This window comes from Xiphias gladius, chromosome 17 (genome assembly GCF_016859285.1).
Source record: "Xiphias gladius isolate SHS-SW01 ecotype Sanya breed wild chromosome 17, ASM1685928v1, whole genome shotgun sequence".
Lineage (NCBI taxonomy): Eukaryota > Metazoa > Chordata > Actinopteri > Istiophoriformes > Xiphiidae > Xiphias > Xiphias gladius.
The window spans coordinates 27824795-27846639 of record NC_053416.1 but is presented as its reverse complement, the minus strand read 5'-3'; the positions used below and the strand labels follow the sequence as shown (position 1 = coordinate 27846639).

The following is a 21845-nucleotide window of genomic DNA, read 5'->3' as shown; positions in this document are numbered from 1 at the left end:
TCAGCTACAGCTCTAGCCCTGGGCTAGAGCTTACTACATGACTCTTCTGCTTGTTGTGCAATAAGTAAGGGGTAAAGGCATGTTTACGATTCTACAATCTCTTTGAATGGTGCTGCAAGTGATGAATAATCCATTATCTGTTGTCTACAATAATCTATCATTCCTAAATATGTATTGTGCATATTTTAGGTTAGGGCATTTCTAATATGGCCTTTACTCTACAGGGGGTAAAAACACATGTTGAACCTGATAATGCATGTCCTAAATATAGGACAACATTCTTACACAGCTAAACCTTCTTTAATGAAGCCGTGTGACCCTTTACTATCAAACCCTTTAGAATGACCACTATGTTAATCTCGCAAGCAGAGGCAGGGGCTAAAAGTTAATTATTTACATATTGTATCAAAATAAATCCTCCTGGATAGGAGACATCTTGGAGGTAATTGTGTAGGGAAAGATTAGTACGCAGTGTGCTCTTGGGTTAATCTTAAGTATATTGATGTTCCCCATAGGTATATGCAAACAAATATTGACTGTCTTTATGTAGTGGAATAGAATGAATGCACAGCAGCAGTCAACCGCAGTATAGTGATTGAAGGTAGAAGGTACAGTGCATTTGTAAGTATTCAAACCCCTTCACATTTTCATATTTTGTTATGTTGCAGCCTTATGCCAAAATAAAAAAAAACATTTTCCCCACATGAATCTACACTCAATACCCCACAATGACAAAGTGAAAACAGAATTTTAAAGATTTTTGCAAATTTATTAAAGAGGAAAAACTGGAAAATTGCATTGACATAAGTATTTGGACCCTTTGCTATTAGGATTGAAATTTAGCTCATGTGCCACCCGTTTCTCTTGATCGTCTTTGAGATCATTCTACACCTTGATCTGAGTACACATGTGGTAAACTCAATTGATTGGACATGATTTGGAAAGGCACACACCTGTCTATATAAAGGCTCACAACTGACAATGCTTATCAGATCAAAGAAACTGCCTGCAGAGCTCAGAGACAGGACAGGAGGAGGCACAGATCTGGGGAAGGCTACAAAAAAAAATTTCTGCTGCATTTAAGGTTCCCAAGAGCACAGTGGCCTCCATAATTCTTCCATCTGGCCACCCTGCCATTAAGCCAAGATAAGTGGAGTGTTGCAGTAATGGTTGTCCTTCTGGAAGTTTCTTCCATCTTTACAAAGGATCTCTGGAGCACAGCCAGAGTGACCATCAGGTTCTTGGTCACCTCTGTTACCAAGGCCCTTCTCCCTGGATTGCTCTGTTTGGGCGACCAGCTCAGCATTGAGTATTGGTATTGAGTGTTGATTGATGAGGGGATTTTTTTTTTTTTAATTTTAGCATAAGACTGCAACATAACAAAATGTGAAAAAATTGAAGGGGTCAAAAGAGTGACAGGATTTGGCACTGAAGAAAAACAGGGAAGCATGACTTAATTCATAGCTCTGAAGTCTTAAAACAAATCTTGGGGTAAAGGAAAATTGCATGGACTGTTACATGATATTCTTTGGTCTGGCAGAGATTAAGTGACACTTTTCAGGAGAAAAAGGATACTGTGAGATCAGTGTTAGAGAAGCATCATAAAATACTCACAGGCTAATGTCATTTGAGGCGTCTAATAGACACTATCCTATCATGCCACTCCCCTTTCCCCTTCCCCTTTTCCTTCTAAGGATCATTAAATAGGAATTCCATAGGATTGCAGATGACTGAGGTAGAAAGCATTCAGTTGCATGTAATGACGATATTTTAAAATTATATTCTGCTAATGATATTCTGCTGTGACCTCAGACCGGGATCAGTAATTAGTTTTTATTTTGCAGGTTTTCCCAATGTGATGGCTGCATCAGTGGAACATATACCTATCACTGCTCCTTCAGTTATTGAAGGAGACTATGTGAATAGGAAGTCTTTCCAAAACATTAATGTGCAGGTACATTGACTACTCTCTTACAATAACAAAGACGATACATCACAATGTACTGCACCTAACATCTCTCATTCTCTGAACTGTCAAGATCATATGTCATGCAGCACACAGGATTACGAATGTTGAAGCCAAGTGGCCTGGCTCTGTGCATGACTCATAAATTAGTCATGTACCTTGATCAACAAATGTACCTTGATCAACAAATGTACACATAGTAAGTAAAGCTTTGTACAGATAACAATCTCTTGTCTCCCTCTTTTAACACACTCAAAATGTATTCACTATATATTTACAGGAGAGTTTTATGGCCACCTGCTTGGTGATAGAAGGTACCCCTGCCATCCCTCTCTGTTGACCCCTTACTCTAACCCAGAGCTGGGCGCCCAACAGCGTTTCAATGTGGCCCACTGCAAGATTGGAGTCTGAGATGACAATAGGCATGCTCATAGCCCAGGTCCAGTGCCTACGCAGACTCAGGATAACTCCAGAGAGGGCACGTGACATTATTTTGATGTATTTTCTCAATAACATTGCCACCATTAGAGGACAACAACATGACCTTCAGGAAGACCATCCCAACAACCCTTCAGATGTCAGGGATGGAATAGCTGTCCGAGACATAATTTTCCTAAATCACAATCTTGATGAGATGCATTTTGTACAACTCCTTTATTGCTAACTGAGAAAACATAAGGATGACATTAAATTATACAGTTCTTCATGCAGAATTATTCTGGAATTTACTGAACATCTCACTGTGTTAATCTGTGATGTAGACATTTATGGACCCTACTATTGGTAATGCCCTGCCATGCTCCGCAAAAAATGATAAGAATGTGAAAAATGGTTTTACATTCATTATTTATTCTCATCACATCAGTGGACATTGGACTCAAAATTCAACACAAGAATGTAAAAAAATTTTGAATGGGGAGAGAACTATCAGTAGCTACCATACATGCATAATATTAAGATGTACACCTGTGTAGATCTCTATGAATCTCTTTCTGTGGCAGAAGACAACGTGTCGTCATCATCATCACCATCCTGTGATGAAGAAGATTATTCTGTTTCAATATAGTTTAAACTACTATGTTTGGCAAAATCTCTGGAGTTTTGAGAATTTATAACCACAAGGAGTTCTGTTGTGGCAGGAGGCTCAACAAGGCAGTGACACCATCAGTGACCTTTGAGAGAACTGAAAAACCCATCATACACACACACTCTCTCTCTTTTTCTCTCTCTCTCTCTCTCACACACACACACACACACACACAGACACCCTAGCCCCCTACCCTAACCATAACCATCAAAATTGAATGCCTAATCTTAACCTAAACCTAATTCTAACCCTAACCCTTAAACAAAGTCTTAATCCTCAGCCATTTAAACTTGTGAGGTCCAGCATTTTGCTTGCAGATTTTCCATTTACGTTGTTCATGGAACGTGGTCTGTCACTTGTTTTTGCTAAGTTATCTAATGGATCTTGGGTCTTATTTTCTTGTTTCAGTTGGGTTGCTGACCTGACAGCTCTTTTGGTAGTTCTATGGGACATGTCGGCCTTTCATGTGGTTGTTCAGTAGAGGTGCCATAGGCAGAATTAGTTTAGATTTAGGGTTGTAGCATATTGGTAACTTTTCCGCCAATGATTTAGCGCAAAAGACCATAATAGAAGCAGTTCCCAAGGCCACTGTTTGAGAAGGGTGAGGTGTGGCCTAATTTCATTCTCCTGAAGGCTCCTCTCCTGTGTGACAACCATTAGCATTTCAATTCATTCATGTTTTTGAATTAGTACTACCTAACCATAGAGTGCTGTCTATATTACATATATATATATACATAATCTTGGTTTTGTAGCTATTCATATACATTTTGCATTTCTTTTGCAACAGTCTCAGATCGACATAAGTCTTGCATTCTCTCATTCTTTGTCCTATATTTAAAGAGAAAAAAGAAAACATAAAATTACATATTACACAACAGTAACAGACAAAAATACACATATAGTGACAAACAAAACCCAGAAATATAAAATTCAAGCTTTTTGATTTAATCATTTAAATTTGTTTTGGTGCTTTGGCACATTGTGTCGTTTTATTCCAGTATGTGCACTAGTTTTATTCTGCGTTGTGATATTCTATTTTGCATTTGTGCAATTATCTTTTTTCCCCTGTAAATTTAGATGTATAAGATTCTGCATTGGCAGTTCTTTACTTTCCCTTTTCCAGTTCCTTCATGATTCTGCACATTTTCTTGGTTTCTTCACCATTTTCTTTCACATCAGTTTTTTTTAAATCACATTTTCTTTTTTTATGTTGCAACAAATTTTATACTCTTGGTACAAACTAGTGTACATGTACACCACAAGAGTAGTAGTAGTAGTAGTAGTTTTCCAGTTCCTTTAATCGGCACTGTACTAAGAAGATAAGGAGAATAAATATAGAGAATAAATCTGATACTTGCAAAATGAAATATAATGCAATAATAAAGTATTGGGAGAGCAAATCTTCCCATGGAAAGTCAATCGGAACCCTAGTTTTTGCAACTGGTCCTGCATATGTCTATTTCCTTTTCTCAGTGTTTCCCCTCTTTTTTATGTCTTTATTAATTTTTAAAAACTAGAACCTCTCTCAACCTCTTTCTCATGGCCATTTTCTCTTTTCTTTTCTTTATTTCTCTGTTACATGTTGAACCTTAAGAAGACCAAGTCAGATCCCTATGTTATTAAAATGCAAGCATTCTGGAACATTTCTAGAGAGTTCTCTATTATAAATGGTAGTGATCAGGGAGCATGCAAATAGAGCTGTGATCAATGAGTGTGGCAGTTTTGTATTCAGACACTGGGATCTGGCATACAGTTCACATTGACAAATGGAGTGATGAAACCAAGGGGCTAGAGTGGGAGGGGTAGGAAGCAGCTTCCAGACAATACTTGATTATTACCAGGTAGAGAAGTGTAACAATGGGGTTCAAAACATTTGATCAGTATCAGCTGGATACAACAAATAATGCAAGTCTATGTTGGTTAAATGTGTATTCTGCATCAGTAGTCTCTTAAACAAAAGTTAAAGCCTAATGATAAAGTTTTTCTTGATTGTATTGTTAGAAACAAAAGCTTTAAAAACAGGTGACACAAACAGCAAAACGGTGTTTCCATTTGCAAATACTCCAAAAGGTGTTGTGTTGTCAAAACCGTTCATACAATCATCAAAATCACATATTGGTGTCAAGAAAATAGTGCAACAAAAAACTCCTCATTCAAGATGGCAAAAACAAACCATCTCTTTCAATAAGTGCAAACCTGCAGTCATTTGATAGTGATAAACAAAACAGAAAATAAAACAAAATAAAAATATTTAAAGGTGTCTGTAAATCGCTCCATATCTGTCCTATCATCTACATCAAGACATAGATTTTTATAAACATTACACCTGCTGTAATTTTCTCCCTGGACATACACTTTGGATACAGTAAAATAGTTTCTGTGTCAAATTAATATGTTGGGACCTAGAAATAGTTTTACTTTTATATAAGGAAAATTGCTCTTACTGTCAGCACTGGAGTGAAATGAAATTGTGAGTGAGTGGCACAAAAGAAAATATTGACTGCAGTCTGAAACAGCAAACACCAGAGGATGTCAGCAGTCTGAGGTGTGAAACCCTAAAGGAAAATGTGGCCATTGCTACAAATGTGGCAGTGCACAACACTGGGCAGTGGATTGTCATAAGAAAACAATCACAACCAATGTAAATAAAATGGAAACACATCTCTGAAGAAAATACAATATATCTGTTTATCCTTAAAGCAGCCCTATCAGGTGAGCTTAATTGGAGGTTCCCTTGGTGGTGTTAGTACCACGGTACGGTGAGACATGGGCTTACCAGTATCAATTTTGGGAACTGGAAAATAAAATACCTACCAGATGATGTAGTGAGACTGAACCAGGCTGCTGCAGGATCCAATGGGCTATGCCACAGCCCTGCTGGATGGAGGGAAATGGGGCTGCTGATTATGTATTGAATGTCTAATTCGGAACAGAGCCTTGCAAACTCAGCGCAATTGAACTGGGTTCTGTTGTCAGATGAGTTCGCTTGGGATATGTCAATGAACACACATGCTCTTTGACCTATGACTGAAACCCTCAAATCTGCACAGAATCTGCTCTAATTTGAGCAGTTCAGACTTGAGCTGTAAGCTGTCACAGACACTATCGCCATTTACAATCATGCTTCTTTTTCTCATAACCAAAAACTGGATGGGCTTGTAGTTAGGGCACCTTGGAAACAAGAAACGACAAGAAAAGACCAGTATCCAATGAGAGCACACCGAAACAGGAGGCGGGGCTTGTAAGGAGACAAGTGGCGGACGCATACATACACAAATTGACTGCTGTGGAAGGGGGTGACTGGGTTTACATATGTCTGATGTTACTTATGTTACTGATATTACTGTAGATTACAGGTTAATTCATATTTCTTTTCTTAGCCATAACCTTCCTTGTGGCTTTATCCATGCTGTGCTATTTTCACGCCTGCTCATTTGTTTGATACATCAACCACATGCTTCTGTGGAAGAATGCATCAGATTTGCACCTGCCCTACAATGTTTTCTCTGAGTCTGAATGTACAACTTAATCAAATGGTAGTAACTGTCATGGCTCAGGTGGTTGCAGGAAAAGGGTTTGTTTTTATGTCTGGGGGATTTAATTATCGCTACATCTTAAGGCTGTTCTAACTACTAACAAGCCATGCATGCATGGTTGTCAGTCAAGAAGAAAAAGGATGTAGGCCCCACCTGAAACCCAAAGGAGTTTCATTGTGCTTGTTTCCTGCAGTGTTCTTCATGTGACTTCAGGACGGGCCACTTCGGTCAGGTCCAGTCCTCCTCTTGTGTCAACAGCGGTGCATAAGGTTTGACTCTGGCTTCAGTTATTGTAGGTTAACAAATAGACACAGACAGAAAATCACAAAAATACTTCAGGGATGAGGATCATCATATATTGTCCACCATGGTCTTAACAAAAAGTTGCTCTACGCATTCATCTGTAGCATGCCACTCTTAGGTTTCCATATCTCTACTCTCCTCCTCTTTCCTCTGACATCTAACTTCAGGCTGGCTCAAATTAGGTCAAACTTGAACTCCTGACAACCAATCAAAAATAATAAATGGCAATATGTGATTTTGACATTCCCTACCCCCACAAACAAGAAAAAAAAAACAAACAAACAAAAAAAGACACTGGACAAACTGACAATTCCTTACAGATATCTATAATAAACAGTGCTCTCTTGGATACAAGATAATTTACGCAAGGAAATCTCCCTATTACTTTTATCACAATCTTCATGACATGTATGTTAAATTGGAATTCTATCAGCCCCTTGATAGGGCATTGGCTATACATTGTTCTTGCCTGAAAGGCACTTGATCTCAGTGTTAGACAGCTCCATCACTGGGCTCTATCTGAACACTTGAGAGCACTGGAGATTTTAACTTGCCACAGCAACCAGTGATTTAAAGCCTGGAGTTCTGTCCTGGGGTGCTGAATAAAATGTTTTTGATCTGAACTAAGTCCTCTTGACACAATTCACACTATTCCCACTTCACAACTTTTCCACAACAGATTGGTCAAGGGTGCTGTGATGATAGAGAAGTTGGAAACAAATTGCTGATAAACTCCACACCTGTCTATAAACCACATGAACTTTGTTTGGGTTGTGGAAGTGGAATACGAAATCAAAAGTGGTTTGTCTGAAGGCCAGTTAATACTTCTGCACAGAAATGACACCATATGTACCCTATGCTGTAGCCTGATGTCCACCTCCCTTGAAATGTAACTACATTTCGTGTTGGCAGACAGCAACAACTGTTGGTCCGCTTGTCCATTTCTCTCAGTGGCCGGAAAAGACACAAAAAATTCACCTTCTTCAAATTCTGCTTCAGTTGGTTCAATTGTCATACACACCATCTCCTCCAACATCCTCTCTCTTTCTGCATTGCAATAATTTCAGTAAAAGTAACTGATGTTCAACATTTATTGGTTCCAACTCCAAGATGATCCGCTCATTTTCAGTTGCCGTAGTTTGCAGTATAGGAAGAAACTCAACACTGTGGCATAGAAGCCCGACCGGGTGTAGTTGCAGAGCAATCCGCCAGCGCAAAAGTATATGTGCTCACAATGGCGTTGGTCACTCGTGTAGGCCACTTGTGTAGGCCACTTGTGTAAAAAACCACAACCTTTAACCATGTGCAGCTCATCTTCTGAATTCCCACAAAGGAACTCAGAGGCCATTATGCAAATGTCAAATTTGCTGACACACAAACGCTAAAAGAACCACGCATCTGAATGCTCTGTAGAGTTACCATTAAACTGAACTTCTACCACCAAACTCTCACTGCACAAACCAGTCTATAACAAACGGCAAACAACTGCAGGTCTAAACGTTACTCTTGCTGACATACAAACACTGAACATATAAACTTTTTGTTGTGGCATATCCCACACCTGTACTATAATATTTCTGAGCAGGCTGGTGAGGGGTGGTTGTCTCTGGAGAGACCTTGCAGGAACCCCCTCATGTAATTGTCTGAGCTGTTTGCTATCCTTTGGGCTGGGCATGTTGGTGATAGCCTTCACCTCATCTGGACTAGGTCATACTATGTCCTTGCTGATGAGGTATCACAGTTCACTTTGGCCAAAGTGGGATTTTTCTTTGTTTAATTTGAGTACTGACTATCCAAGAAAAGGGCAACTGAACTTGTTGTAGATCATGAAGACATTTCACTTCTCATCCAAGATGCTTCTTCAGTTCTGACTGACTGGTGGGGAGTTTCCAATATTTAACCTCTGTAGGGTTGTTATCAAGGCCGTTGGTGTCACGTGGTGCGTTGGCATTCCTGGCTGTTGTAACGACACACATTAGAGACATTGGAGCCACCTGAGGCCAAATGTGAATGACAGTTGTTGGAGTCACATGAGGCCAAGTTTGAATGGTTGCTAAGTCTCCAAGGAAGGGATGAATGGACAGCATTGTAGGTGGGGGTTAAGTGGTATCACAGACCTTCTCCTCTGTTGAGGGATGGTTTCTCTACTTTAACGCAGATAGCCTCCTTCACTCCTCTTTCAAACTACCTGTCCTCCCTATTCAAGCATGTACGTTGTTGTCCTTGAAGGAGTGTCCCTTATCCCTCAGGTGTAGGTAAACGTCTGAGTGTCAACCTGAGGAGTTGACCCTCCTGTGTTGAGCCATGTGTTTGTTCAATGGTTGTTTAGTTTCACTGATATTTATGTCTGTGCATTCCTCACTGCACTGGGCTGCATCCATTAGATTGCTTTTTTGTGTTAGGGTGTGCGGTCTTTTGGATGGACCAGTTTCTGTCTGAATGTGTTGCTGGGTTTAAAAAACACAGGGATGCAGTGCTTGTTGATGATCCTCCTGAGTTTCTCAGATACTCCAGACTTGATTGGGATGAGAATGTTGTTACATTTATTCGTCTTTTCTTCATCACCTGCAGTGTTGGTGTTCTTCCTGGATCTTGTGGCTGTTTTCACAAAGGTCCAGTTAGGGTATGCACAACCTTTAAATGCAGCCTTCAGGTGTTAGTAATCCTTCTCTTAGGCCTGGGCACTTGTTGGCACATAATCAGCTTGGTGGTGCAGGGTTCTGATAACTCCTAGGATATGTTTCAGTGGGTTGTGTATACTCCCATGTGGAGGTTCCTGTCTTCTTCAATGGGTACGGCACATCCCAAAAACCCAAGACGGTGCTCCTAATATCCCCTCATGTAAATTTGACTCAGATTCACCTACATCTGAAAGAAAAGGGACACTTTTTCAAAGACAAGAACCTACATATTTTGGAGGATAGATGGTTTGAAAGAGGAGTGAAGGAGGCTATCTACGTTAAAGTAGAGAAACCATCCATCAACAGAGGAGGAGTTATACAATGCAACTTATCCCCCACCTACAAAGTTGTCTTTTCATCTGTTCCCAGGAGGTTTAGCACCCCTTCACACTTGGCCTCATGTAACTCCAATGACTGTCATTCAAACTTGGTCAGGTGACTCCAATGTCTCTAACAATTGTTGTTACAACAGCCACAAGCCCTAACAAACCAAGTGACATCAATGGCCTTGATAACGACCTGATGTGGAGTTTTATGTAAAGGTTATCAATGAATAAAGGAAAAATAATACACAGACACTGCTGCTCTAACGCCCCTGGCTCCAGCGCTACTGGAACCGCCACCCTCACAACACTCCTCTCCCGCACTCAGACCCTGGCTGGTCCAGATCAAGAGGTACAACAGCGGTTCAGGCCACTTGCCGCTCCTCTCTGGTAAGCTGTTCTCTGTTGTTTGAGCTTCAGCCCTCCACCTTTTCCAATGAGTGCACAAAGGTTGCCTACATCATCGTTCATCTCACAGGCGAAGCACGGGAGTGGGCCATGACGGAGTGGGAGGGACAGTCTTCAGTTTTCCTCATGTACAAAGACTTATCAGACGCCCTGTGCCGTGGTCCTGTCGACCTTCATTCCCTTGTCTACCTGGCCATCAAGATCGATAATCAGGCAGAAGAAAGGAGTGAGCCCAGAGAGCACTTCATCCTCCAGTCTTGAGGGTCCTGATGGGTCAGCACTGACTGGATGTAGGAGACATCAAGGAACCGTTTATGACAACTGCTAACTCCACCACTCCCCCTAGGGGCATGGAGGAGGAGCCCATGCAGCTGGGAAGGACTTGTCTCACGATGGAGGAGTGTAGAGCGCCACATCAGGGACGGAAGATACATCTACTCTGGGTAGCACAGACATTTCCGTGCCCATTATCCATTAAGAGGTTCACCAGTAGTCGGGAGGTTACTGGTGAGCCAAACTATTTCCAACCCCCTTGCCTCATGGCTACTGACTCATGCCGAGCTTCTCACATCCACCCAGTCTCTGGAATTATCTGTGTTCAACGATTCAGGGACCTATGAGAATTTTATTAACTGGGATCTGGCTACACAACTCATGCTCAACCTGGAGTGTCTTACTCATCCTCTTGTGGCTAACGCCTTAGATGGTTCCCTGCTGTGCCACATCACCCACTGCAACAAACCTTTGGTCCTCCTCCTGTCAGGTAACCACTCAGAACATCTTTCTTTTCGCCTCACCCACTCAGTTAGCCCTCATTCTGCCGCACTCACGGTAAAAAAACACAACCCCCAGACTGACTGTTCCCAGGTTCTCATCTTGAAATGGTGGAATTTCTATCACTGCCTGTTTAACCGTTGCCTTTTCCTCTGTCTCTCTGAAGCCAATTGACTCCCTCTGAGGTCCCAGATCTATCCGGCGTTCCTACTGTCTACCTGGATCTTAAAAAGATATTCAACAAGGCTTTGCCTACCCCTTTGCCACATCTTCGCCCTTACGACTGCTCCATTGAATTCTTCCCAGGAACTGCTCCCCCTAAAAGCTGCCTTTATTCCCTCTTGGCTCCAGAATGAGAGGCCATGAAACAGTACATACAGAACTCCTTGGCTGCCTGAATCATCCGCCTGTCCTTTTCCCCACCTGGTGCAGGTTTCTTCTTTGCTGACAAGATGAACAGATCTCTCCGCCCTTGCATCCACTACCGTGACATCACTGTAAAGACCAGGTACCCCCTTCCTCTAATCTTATCTGAATTTGAACTTTTAAAGGGAGCCACTATATTCACAAAACTTAATCTCAGAAATGCCTATCATGTGGTCAGGATTAGGGAAGTGGATGAACGGAGTACAGCCTTCAACACACCTATCGGGCAATATGAGTATCTGGTAATGGCGTTTGTACTCACCAACGCCCCAGCTGTCTTCCAGGCTCTTGTCAGTAACATGCTCTGCAACATGCTCAATCAATTTTTGTTTGTCTATCTTGATGAAATTTTTATTTCTTTTCCAAGAGTGAGCAGGAGCATGTCCAGCATGTCTGCCGTGTTCTATTCTACCTTTTTGTCCAGGTAGAAAAGTGTAAATTCCACGTCCAGATGGTATTGTTCCTGGGTTTCATTTTGGCAGCCCGCAATATCCAGATGGACCCCTCTAAAGTCAGTGCAGTCACTGAGTGGCCACAACCTAATTCCTGTAAACAGTTGTAATGATTCTTAGGCTTTGCTAACTTCTACAGATGGTTCATCTACAAAGACAGCTCCGTTGCTGCCTTTTTCATGTCCTCACCAAGCCAGGAACCAGTTTCCAGTGGTTGACAGCTGCTGGGTTGGCTTTTCAAACGCTCAAATAAGTGTTTAGCCCAGCTCCAGTCCTCACACTTCCTGGTCCCAATCAGCAGTTAATCATTGAGGTTGACAATTTGGATGTGTGGGGGGGCTGTGCTCCCCCAGCATTCTAAGGCAGACAACAAGATTTATGCTTTTTTATCCAGAAGACTGTTGCCAGCCAAGAGCAACTATGAGTTGGGGAATTCGGAGCTGTTGGCGATCAAACTGGCTTTGGAGGAGTGGAGGCAGTGGTTGGAAGGGATGGAACAACCTTTTTCAGTATGGACAGATCATAAAAATCATTGGAGTATATCCGTTCTGACAAGAGACTCAACAGCCGGAAAGCCAGGTGGGCATTATTCTTTAACCAATTCAATTTTTGCCTGTCTTATCACCCAGGCTTTGAGAACATTTCACCCTGGCTTTAAGAACACTCAACCCAGATGCACCCGCCAGGGCTCCCTCCACCATCCTTACGACCTCCTGTGTGGTCTTGTGAGGCATCAAGAGTGAGGTGAGGGGGGCACTTGAGGGGGTGCCAATCCTGAGGTTTGCCCTCTGAAACACCACTTTGTCCCTTTGCCGCTCTGATCGTGAGTCATCCAGTGGAGGAACTCCTCTCACCTAACTTGTCATCCAGGATTTGGGGGCACTCTGAGTTTCATACATCAATGTTTTTTGATGGCCAGCCATGGTGAAGGAAGTAGTTGGTGGTTCATTGCAGCTTGCCTTGTCTGCTCTCAGAACAAGCTATCCTGTTATCACCGAGCTGGCTTACTTCAATCTCTGCCTGTTCCTTGGCAATGGTGGTCTCACATCTCTTTGGACTTTGTCACCAGTGTCCCTGTCTCTGAAGGTAACAATATCATTCGCTCAATCATTGATTGATCCTCCAAAATGGCTCATGTCATAAGCCTGCGTAAATTGCCCTGGAAGCCCTCTTGTCTAACATGTTTTGGCTTCATGGTCTTCCTCAGGATGTTGTTTCAGACAGAGGACTACACTTCACCTCCCGCTTCTGGAAGGAGTTCTGTATGCTTATTGGGGCCACGGTCAGTCTGTCTTTGGGGCACCACCCACAATCCAATGGTCAGATGGAGAGATACAACCAGAATGTCCCAGAATCCGGGCAAGTGGAGTAAGCAACTTTTGTGGAATGAATATGCCCATAATTGTTTACCTGTTTCTTACCTGAATATGCCCATAATTGTTTACCTGTTTCTGCTACAGAACTGTTACGCTTCCACTGTGTGTATGGTTACCAGCATCCCTGTTCCCTGACTTGGAGAAGGAGGTGTCAGTCCCTTATGCCCAAGCCCTTGTCCACAGGTGTCACCTTACCTGGAGAAAGGCCCACAATGCTCTGGTCTGGGCCTTGGAGTGGTATCAGAGGATGTTAAAATTAATGGCCCCACTACCAGGCTAGGCTAGAAGGTCTAGCTGTCCACCCGAGACCCGGCCCTCCATGTAAAGTCCTGCAAATTAGCCCCTAGGTTTATCGGTCTCTTCCCCACCTTGAAGAAGGTCAACCCTGGGCTGTCGGCCTCTGCCTTCCCCAGACTATGAGGATCCAACCCACCTTTCATCTTTCCAAAACCAAGCCTGTCAGAGAAAGACAGTTGGCCATTCCTGTTACTGGTTTGCATTCCTTGTGTATGACCTTTTAATTGTTCCTGACTTTTTTTGCATTTTGCCTGCTCCTAACCTGTTTTGTTTGCTACGCTGACTGACATCCCGTGTATAACCTCAGGCTTGCAAGTAAAGACTTTGACTTTGAATTTTTACCTGGTGTCCTGTGTGATCCCTGCCTTTGAGTCAATTCCAATTGTTAAAGGATGGCTTTATCTAGTGTCAGGTTGCTTTCCATCTACCACTTTTAAGAAAAATCATGGTCAGTGATGCCTTTTACCAGTTTGTCACAAATCAGCTCCTCTCACAAAAGCCTCCACATACTCACTGGTCCACACTAAACTCTGATTAAAACACGCCTGGTAATAACATTTGGGTGTCAAGTTTCATTCACCTTAGCTAACAAATGGTTGTAGATGTTACTGTGAGCTGGGTCCTCAACCATGAGTGAAATGAGGACAGGATCTTTTTTCCCCATGGTGTACAGCAGTGAGTTTTCATGGACTCTTCCTTATTTAACTTTGTGGTGATGCAAAAATGGGAACACCTCTGTATCCACAGTGGCTACACAGTGGGCTGGCTAAAGTTGTAGGGCTCCTGAGCTATGAATTTTGAAATGTTTTCACTTACTAGGGTTCTCAGTTATTGGGACTTCTGACATCATGTAATGAGAAGACACCACAAAGCAACATAAATGCTTTCAACTCTGCTTTAAGGATTGTACGTAGCTCTACAGCAACATGGCAGCTTTTCTGGCTGAAGAGGTAAAAATTACAGCATTACTCGTAGTATAAAGAACAACTTTAGTGTTGTTCAGCAACTTTATTGTTATTCTTTAATCTGTTTTTCTTTAATTAAAAAAAAATGTTCAGACTTTTCCCCTTCTTTATGCCCCTTAGAAGTAGGTGAGGTTGTGCCAGAATCATCAGCTCTGCTGTTCAAGTTCTCCCTGATAAAGTTACAACAACTTCCTGTTAATGTTTTTGCCTAAGAGATTGTGGGAAATATATCGCAGGTACCAGGATGTCCCGAAACAGGTCTGCCTTTAAACTTTAAGATTCCCCTTAATTCAACTTAACTGCCTAGTGTCCACATACTTTTGACAGTTGTGTAGTTCTAGAGCAATCATCAGTGTATTGGCACGTGCACTGTCGGTCGGAATGGCAACATTTCCGACAGCACCTAAAGGCAGCAGAGGGGCCCGCAGTCTCTGCTGGAAGTCACAAAAGCCCTTTGTCATTTTTCTTTTTTCTGCTACTTTCATATTTTTTTCATCTTTTCTCTTTCTTAATTCATGACTGTGACATGGGCCTTAAAACATCAGAATAACCTGATAAAAATGATTAAACGGACAAATTTGTCAGATCTCCAAGCTTTATTCATAAAAGGAGGCCTTTCAACACGTGATAAGTTTGGATCCCGAATTTGCCTATTTGTGTTATGAATATACTGGAATTTCACCACAGAACACATTATTTTATTTCATATTTAGCTATAATTTAGTGCTTTACTTAGTGCCTGAGCTTAACCTATAGTTTAGTCTTGTATTGGTTACGTCTGTGGGCTGGTCTGTTATGCATCTGTTTTATAACAATTCGATTTATGCGATTAAAAAACACACACGAGAAGGAGAGAGGAGGAGGGATTTCCCTGCTCTAAAAAACTTTTTCCTCCAGTTGCATTAGCTGGAGGAAGGCGGACGGGGAAGGGGAGGGGGGCATTCCTCTCATACTGCAGATCGGGCAGGGGGTTGCTTCCTGCCACTTCTCTTGTACCGCTTCCTTTTTTACGGTTAAACATGACATTTGCGGGGAAGGACGAAGACTTTTTGGCTGCGAACAAGCTCCGTTTCCCGGAGAAAGGATTGAAATCCGCCGCAAAACCCACGGTTGATCGGCAGCAGCGAGTTTTATTATTGTAGAGGGAGTTCTTGTGCAGCCAGAGGAGTCGCTTCAGTACGCATTAAAGGGAAAAAAAAACAGAAAAGGATGTTTCATCGAGTTGAAGGATTCGGAAAGTAAACGGAAGAAGCTCCGCCGAAAGGTAAAACTATGCGTTTAAAAAGTTGATTAAACTGTTTGCCGGGTTCACCATTTCGCGTATTCACGCATTATAGTGAAAACTTTGAAGGCATTCAAACGGATGTCCGAGAGAAAACTTGATCGCGCAGGAAAGTTAGTCATTTTTCTTTTGTATCATGAAGGCAGCCAAAACAAAACAGCTCATACTTTCAGAAAATGATTAATGATTATGCTTATATCTAATCCTCATGGCAATCACTCTGGTTTCACATTTCATTCACTGATAGCTGCTGTGAATTAATGACTTTGTGTGACTAAAGTATTTTCTGCAAATACCGGTAACTGAAACTTGAATACTGGGAAGGGTAGGTGGTTGTATCCTTAACTGCATCCCTGCCTGTGTTACCAGAAGTCCTTTTGTTAGCTGCATTTTCAGCTTCAAGTTTAGATTTTCCAGTGTGGGGCCACACAAGGGGCCCTTGATGTTGTTCCAGGGGGTCCTCTGGGACATGGAAAAACATTAAAGTTTTTCTGTCACTGATATTGCATACACAAAGTTTCACTGAGCACGTTCACATGCATGCTATACTTTTATTATCTTGAGATTTCTATCACAGTTTACACATTTAACAGTTGTATGATTTTAACGATATGCTGGTTAACAAAAGTTTGGTCTTTAAGCACTGCAACATGTTCCTGGCTTTGTTAATGCAACATCCAGGTTACCTTTGACCTGTAGAAACAACATCCGTATCACAGTTTGGGAGAGAAAGAAATCCCTAGCCTTTGTGTATTTAAAAATTACACACATGAAATTTAAACATGGACAAATATATTTTTGCGTTGTCATTTTAAATGAAAAAAGACACAGTTTGATGATTAAGAACAATCTGCTTGATAAATTACAGTGATAATGATAAATCACTGTGAACATCAAAAGCCTCACCTCAAAAATTAAAATGAAATAATGCAGATATCAATTAAGAGTCGTGTTCAGACCAGATTGTTAAGGAGGAATTGGTTAAATTCAGTCCTAAATAGATGTTACTCATATGAATTCATATTAAACAGGGTAACAACATAAAACAAACAACAGGGGGTGCCTAGTATGCATTTTATAAATTATAGTGGTATTTTTCAAGAAGTTTGTCATCTGAGAGCACTGAGCAGGAGTTTATTTACTGTTCTGTACTGGTTATTATGTGTATAATAGAAATGTTGTTATAATGTTACATAACATAATGTTATAATATGTGGATATAGACACATAATGCGTATAACATGAGACAGACTGTGTGTTAATGGCAGGTGGATATACCGTATATTTTTTCAGTATACACATGTTTGCATTACATTTAGCCGTGTGAATGGCATTAAAGCTATAAAATCAAGGACGTCTCTGTGTATTGATCCAGTGTGCAATTGGTAGCTAGTAGTCCATCTATTTTGGAATTTCAAAGAGGTAAAACTTGGGGCATGTGACCTCAAACACATACTGGTTACTGTATAAGGTAAGAAATGACCTTTTCAGACATCTTGCTGCTGCCAAAGTTAGTATAGATTTTAAAAGGGCAGTACTGAGGATTTTGCATGTTTTAGTTCATCAACTACAATTAGCATACATGTTACATCACTAGGGACCATTTTCCAAAGTTAACCATAAGTTTTTACCAATGGGGATAGCTGAGCTAGCACTAACACTAGTGAGCTAATCTGCTAATATGGTTACAACTGACAGACCACTAGAGGCTGTGTGAGTGGTTGTTGAATGTTATATTATAGACCATTTATAAGTGTGGATGGATAATTTTGATATCTCCAGCATTTGTATGAATTTTTCAGCTGAAGCAGTTCTGTTTCTGGACAAACCAACGACTTTTAGAGAATCCATCACATTTTGGGAGTTTTGGCACCTTTTCCAGCCAAGGCCAAAACAGCTGAATGCCAAAGTTTTACAGAAGAGTGCAGGTTTTGTGAGATCTTCTGATTTCCCAAGATGGAAATTTGGCTAGGAAAGCTAATTGCTTGTTTATAGCAGCAGGGTCGGGGCAGTTGAGGTAACTTTATGAGATTCCCTCAACAGTCCTTATTTCTCTTGGGACTGCTGCCTGGATGTATCGTGAACATTGTGCCATTTGGAGCATATCTCATCTGAATGAGCGCTGTTATTCTCATGCTCCATCTGATTCACGAATCGCACAAAAACTTATTTCTCATCATCAGTGGCATCAGGTACATCTTCATTTGCAGAGATTCTGTCATCAAAACCCTCCAGTATCAAAGAAAATGGTGCTCTGCACTAAACCTGAGACCCAGGTGCTAAGCCATCAGGTTACTGTGACAACAAATGGACATCTGCCTCATTGTGCCTTTATTTATGCAAAGTGAGAAGACAGTGCCATCATTAGGTCAAATAGGAATACACAACATCACCTACTATCACTTGCATCCACCATGCTAGGAGAACAAAAATTAAACTCTTACAGTACATACCTTGTGTTGCTAGTGACCCTATAGACTTTTTAGAGAAAAACATTTGAGTTACAAGGGGTTTTATGATCGCTGTTAAAGACAAATACTCTGAGGAATACTTGGGAGTTGAGTGCCTTATTGAATTAGGGTTAAGTAAATGTACCAAAGGATACGTTCCATTATTAATTTCTTATTGAAAATAATGTTTGTTTTTCTTTTAACCACATCTTCCAAGAAGGCATAATTCAAATCTTTCTAACAATTTTAATTAACTTAATCATCACAACATTATATATTTTTCCAGTCAGACATTCTGAACAGAACTGGTCGAAGTCTTATGCTGCAGATCTACACAGAGGATCTGCAGATCTTTAAAGCATTTAAATTATACAATAATTGAACTGTAATACAGAAATTGTAGAGTAACTTATATTGAGGGGAATCCAAAGATATTTCCTAAAACTGATTGACTATAAGTTATTGTTGCATTCATTTTCATGAAGGGTGCAATGTCATATCTTTGAGGGAGTTTGCTTTTCCATGTTTGTCAGTTTATTGTAGACATTTGTGTTCTGTAATTTTTCACTGATCACCTTCCTTGACGTACATTTAGACAAGTTAGTAAGGCTACAGAAATTTTGCTTAGTGACGACTTTGGCTGTTGTCATCTATATGGTTGCAGGAGCCCCTCAAGAGTCTCCCATTTCCATATAGGAAATATTTGAGTGCGAATGAAAACCCCCTACAGATTACAGAAAGAGAGGCGACTGGGTTTGACCCAGAGCCTAGAAATTCCTTCCAACTGCTCTGCTTCTCTGAGATATGAACACTTCTTTTTCTACGTTTACCACTTCCAGCTTCTGCCTCTCTCCCTCCTGTTTTCTTGCTCCCGGCACTCTCCATTTCTGTAACTTCCTGTTATCTTCTATGTGCATTTTTATTTTTTGTCCTGGCTTGCTGACTTTACTAGATCTCACAGTGAACTGAAAGCTTTTCAAACTATTTCCGACTTTGAACGGGACTGTAAACAGATTTCTGAAATAGAGTATCATGGAATTCAGGGAAGTTTAAGGCATTTTCTTGAAAACCAGGAAATACCACAACTAGGTCACTTTGAAGGAATAGACAAGGAAGTATTACTATGGGTCACCTGTGGTGGTTTTCTGTCTAGTTTGCTTTCTCCAATTTAAAGGACCATAAGGATAAAATGGAAAAAAAAGTGCTCTGCTTAATTCATGGAAAGTCAAGGAAAGTTACATCACATCCACTTGTGGGAAAGCTCGCAGCAGTAGCATTGACAACATTCAGGTTTCCACAGTCCTTCTAAAGAAAATCCAGTGAAGACTGCTACGGCTTTCACAGTACACTTCTCAACGTGTGCGTACTCAAATAACAGGGCGTGGACGTGGGAAGTAGGAGTACTGAGTCTGCAGCACCCCTTAAAATGAGGAATAATAAAAACCAACAGTCAATAAAAAAGTTTAAACTTACAACATTTTCCCCTTTTTAACATGAGATATATATGTGTAGTCCACTGGTATTTGTGGAAAGAGGTTTTACTTTCTTTTTAGTTAGTCTATTTATATTACTTCCTGTCAAGTAAGCAGGTTGAAACTTTTCTGTGTGAAGGACTGTGCAAATGGAGAGAAGTGGAGGCACAAAAAAAAAACCTTGTTTCCCTACTTTGTCCGTGAGAGCCACACTGGCAGGATGAGGTAAACAGAGGAGCTACTTACCATGAAACACTAAAACCACCCTAACCATTAAGCAAATCTGCTTACTGATTTGTTGTTCCACGACATATAATATGTAATTCAGTCAATATACGCCTAATTAAAAACAGGCTTACCTTAATACGGGGATGAGTGGAAGCAGGCATGCATTTCCTTGACTTTGTTCCTGTTTAATCAACTGTGCATTGGTGAGCTGTCTCCTCTTGAAAGTGTCCATGGTTGTGAATGTTGACTAACGTGTATGTGCGCACAAAGAAGGACATCACTTAATGTAAAAGCAGCTTAAAAGTGGGAAAATCCGCTTCAGACAGAAACTCCAGAAGTTGCCAATACCTGCTCTGAGTTCAACTTTGACAGTATACTTATCTGTAATGCTACTATTTCAATTTTCCAGAGCAGCACAATTAGAAGGGCAGAGCTGTGTGATAGTTGGAGTGAGATAAGATGCATCCTTATGGAAGGAGTTTTCAGTAAAGCTGAAAATCTGTTTGCAAATTCAGTGATGTAAATTAGCACAATCAAATTCTCCCCTTAGCTTTTCCAAAACCTCAAAAATCCTCTGTGACTGAAGTACTGCTCCAGAGATGGGTCATTTGTGGTGACAGTTCTCTTTGGCTGGGCCGCAACAGTGTGGCTAGCCCTATAAACGCGAATGTCCAGTCTGACTGACTGACTGACTGACTGTGTGATAAAGTTACACCACTGGTCAGCCAAATGCCGCATGACTGAGTGCTGACATTACAGCATTGGTCAGCTGGCCGAGTGTCGGCTTTTCCCCATTGGCCACTGCTCTTTCAAAATGAAATGGTGCAAACAGTTTCTATTACTTCATCAGGGGGGTGTTTACAGGCAGTAGTGCCAATTTCGCGCCTTTGTCACTAGATTTACCGACTTTTTGATACCCCTTTTATCGAGTTTTCATCACAAAAGCACGTAGCAAAAAATCTAGTGATTTTTTTTTTTTTTCTGACGGACCTTAGCTACTTTCTATTAAAGAGAGTTTGCAGTATAGCCCTGCGAGTGTGAGGTTTGGGTTTCCCTCCACAGGCACACCTCTCTCTGGTCATATTCAGTCGACCGCAGATTTTAGCATTGCAGAGCAGGACCTTGGAAATGGCTGACTGCTGATTAACATGTAGTCTCAATGGGCTGCATTTCAGTCACTATTTCATACTTGTTCAGTTATCTGACAACAGAAACAGAAAAACCTGTAAATGAGAACAGCTTTATTGGGTATTCGGCTGTATTAAGTTACTGTACTTGTGAGCAAAGAGAGAAGGAAAGAGGTAAACAGATAAAGGGCAGTCCAGCCATATACTAGGTTTTGACCTAGTCAGGAAGTTTTGGGAAGTGAATCAAATCAAAGTTATTTTGTTCTGGAATACTCTGACTTCATTCATTATGTTGCTTGGAAGCTTATCTCTCCCTTGAAGCTGCAAGTTCAGACTGCTCAGGTGACTGGTGAAATTAGTCATAAGGGCCAGCATTATTTTCAGTTGCAGGTCTTCCAGCTCTGGCTCATGTTTCCCCCCAGGCTGTCTAGAAAAGTGGAAATCAATCAACTGAATTTTTCACATCAAAAATTCTCAGCACTTGGTGTGCCCCAGTAGCCTGGTGGTTTTTGTCTCATACCACGTAACCACAATGTCTAAAAAAAAAAAATGCCAATAGTACATTCAAAATATCCTCACCTCTCATTTGAAAATGGCAGTCCAAGTTACTTTGCTTGAAAATCGGAGGTTTGGTGGCATATTAAACAATTTGGATCTTTGGAGCACATATAATGTCTGTCCATTTTTCT

The 21845-nt window shown here is 41.1% G+C and overlaps 1 protein-coding gene across 3 annotated transcripts in view; it reads left to right on the top strand.

Moving 5' to 3' along the window:
* The first annotated feature begins 15536 nt into the window (after window positions 1-15536).
* Window positions 15537-21845, top strand: part of amot (angiomotin) — a 72986-nt gene continuing 66677 nt past the window's right edge. For all 3 annotated transcript variants that reach the window (XR_005709216.1, XM_040149982.1, XM_040149980.1), the window contains exon 1: window positions 15537-15861. The gene's annotated coding sequence lies outside the window, so the exon portion shown is untranslated. The remainder of the gene's footprint in view (window positions 15862-21845) is intronic.